Source organism: Limulus polyphemus, unplaced genomic scaffold, assembly GCF_000517525.1.
Source record: "Limulus polyphemus unplaced genomic scaffold, Limulus_polyphemus-2.1.2 Scaffold1948, whole genome shotgun sequence".
NCBI lineage: Eukaryota > Metazoa > Arthropoda > Merostomata > Xiphosura > Limulidae > Limulus > Limulus polyphemus.
The window spans coordinates 133,107-136,257 of record NW_013667558.1 but is presented as its reverse complement, the minus strand read 5'-3'; the positions used below and the strand labels follow the sequence as shown (position 1 = coordinate 136,257).

General features: G+C 34.8%; 1 protein-coding gene across 1 annotated transcript in view; it reads right to left on the bottom strand.

Moving 5' to 3' along the window:
- LOC106465447 (lachesin-like) overlaps positions 1-3,151 on the bottom strand; it is a gene marked incomplete at its 5' end in the record, with an annotated part of 27,669 nt that overhangs the window by 12,464 nt on the left and 12,054 nt on the right. The window lies entirely within an intron of this gene.

The following is a 3,151-nucleotide window of genomic DNA, read 5'->3' as shown; positions in this document are numbered from 1 at the left end:
TCTCTGTATACATATTCTTCAGTTGCCTTAAGTAATGAAAACCTTGTAAAGATGTGTTTTAGAACAAATCTGAGAGGCATGACTGGTGGGTTGATTCCCAAACAAAGCTTTTTGAAACTCCCTGTTTTTTAAACACATTACGAATAGAGATTTGAACTCCTTGCGATATCTGGAATCTGAATTGTTCAACAAAGCGACCAAATTCACACTATTGTCTAGATTACAAGGGAGTAAGACCCATACCCCCATCCGAACTCCCACACAGAACATAGTAGTGGCCGCGCTTGTTGCGCAATACAAGATCTCGTACCTCAGCTCTGTACGGCCGTTTTCTCCATGATTTTCACGAGTTCTTTTGATAGAAATAGTCGAGATAGGCTCAAAAAATTACTTGCTGCTGTAAGGTGGCTGAGTGCAGAACTATATTCTCTATTACTATCGCACTAGTATTCTCTGTGTGATTTACTTACAATTGTGGCGCGAGTTACCGTAATCGTTTGGTCTTCTTTCTTCAAAATATCCTCTGTTCTTTTTGTCAATTTATTTACTTTAGAACCACGCTTTGACGGAATAATTATTCTTCTCATCTCCTTTTCTACTGTTAGTCTTACTCTAACATATTAAACGTTAGGCCTATCACTTCTACTGTAGTTAACTTCACGCCGAACTTTTCCTTGTTGTAACTTTACTCTATTCTGCTATTGTTTGTCTGCTGTTCCTGCTTGTCTCACACTATTTATGTTTATCACTTAATCGTCTGCCAGCATGCTAGAAATCTCTATATTCTCGACGTCAATGTATTGTACGTACGCGAGGTTCGATAGTCTCAACATCAATGAATTATAAACACAACTTCCTACAATCGTCTGCTTTTAACACTTATTATAACAAAAAAGTAAACAATAATAAAATATTCACTCAGAAAATAAATTAATCAATTATATCTAAACTAAACAGTCTTTTATATCATGACAAAGTGCTGTTGATGTTTTGTCAGTGATAATCAAGATTAAACATTTTTTTAGAAAGTGACGATTGTTTGTTTGTTTGTTTGTAATTAAGCGCAAAGCTACACAATGGGCTATCTGTGCTCTGCCCACCACGGGTATCGAAACCCGGATTCTAGTGTTGTAAGTCCACTGGGGGGGGGGCAGAAAGTGACGAATAGAATAATACACTTGGCTTCACTTTTTCGCTCCAAAATTCGTTGTTTTGGTGATAATAAAACAAAATTATATTATTTTAAATAGCCTGTCTAGAAAGATCATTAAGTGGCATTTATGCTTTAAAAGTCACGGTTTAAACACCAAACGCTGATGAAACATTAAAAACAAATAGGCCCCAAAATTGTGATAAATATCACGTACTGCAGGTATTTATTTTTCCAGATTCTTCTTAATTTGTCCATTTCGGATTCAAAATGAGAGGAGTGTAAAAATAGCATTTGAGATGTATTTTTTGTCTCCCACAAGCCACTATATAATCTTCAAGTATTTATATAAATACAAGCTTACATTGGTGAGGAAAAAAAAATAACTTAAAAAGCACAACTACCAGAGATTCAGACTTTTTTATGAAGCATGCTAACGAAAAAAACCACATAAAAAAAAAGTGTGACCACCATAGTTCCAAAAGGAAAGAACCCAGAAACCTAAAATTTTGCACTCATACTAAGTGGACCCTGAGGGTGTGTACCTAGATATTATTACTTATCTTATCCACGTGCATGCGCGCATGCGCTTGCTCATCTTCTTAATGAGACAAGATAGCGAAAAACTATACAGAAAATAAATGATTCCTTATATAACGACTTCTGATATATAGAAAAACCAGTAACAATGCACTCCAACAAGACTTTTATGTCATGTTGCTTAGCAGCAAAAGTATAACCTAATATTGTTGTTAGTCTATGTACGAAAAGTATCAAATGAAATGTATTAACTATAAAATTGAAAAATTTCGAGTTGCCTCTGTCAATGGTCACAATTGAAGGAGAATAGCTCTCCTAATCCAGTCTCACTCAGCAACAAGTTGGAATTGAATAACAAACTAGGCTTCGCGCTTCTTTCTCGTCGAAATTCATGATATTGGTGTCGAGAGAAAAAAAATCACTTTATATCGTAGGTTGATTTAAATAACTAGCCTCTAGCTGCGCGTTGTTAGCACATTTTGAAGTATTTTTCTGGTAAAATGCATCATTTTAGATCACTTCAGTCGTGTACATTCTATCTTCTCTATAGACCCAATGGGGTAAAACTAGTAATATTTTTATGATAACCCATCACCCAAGAACTAACTCAATATATGCCAAACACTTCTATATCAAGACTTTTGAATCACTAAAAAAAAACAACTGAATCTTAAATCTCGATATATCCCGTTATAAACGTAAACATCATAGACTCTCAGCAGCTTCACAATAAATAACTAATTAGTAAAGCTCATTATATATCCGTAAGTCTGTGGGCTTATAACGCTAAAAATGGGGTTGTGATACTCGCGGTGAGTAAAAGGTAAAGTACACATAAATCATTTATTTAACTATAAAAAATTATTATATACAAATAGTTCGACTCTAAATTTGAAAATTTTTTTCTTCGAAATATGTTTTTGGTGAATAATCAACTGCTTTAAATGTTAACGTACAGCGCTTATCCCGCAATTTATTAACAAAAATCAATAAGAAACTTATTTTCTTTATAATCTAGTGCCTACGAGTGTAATATTTTTATTTTTCAAATAAATATTAGTAATTCTTTTAAAAGTTTGACTATTTTAGCACAAAGCTGCACAATGGTCTACTTGCACTGTTTTTCCGCGGGAATCAAACCCGAAATTCTTGCTTTATCTAAAAACTGATCCTTAACGCTAAGCCAGCCGGGAATGTATCTAAAATGAGAAGGTGTTGTTAAAATATATTTTTTATGAAAGAACTACATTTAGTTTGAATATTGTTTGTTTTTGAATTTCGCGCAAAGCTACACGAGGGCTATCTGCGCTAGCCGTCCCTAATTTATCAGTGTAAGACTTGAGGGAAGGCAGCTAGTCATCACCACCCACCGCCAACTCTTGGGCTACTCTTTTACCAACAAATAGTGGGATTGACCGTCACATTATAACGCCCCCACGGCTGAACGGGGCGTTATAATGT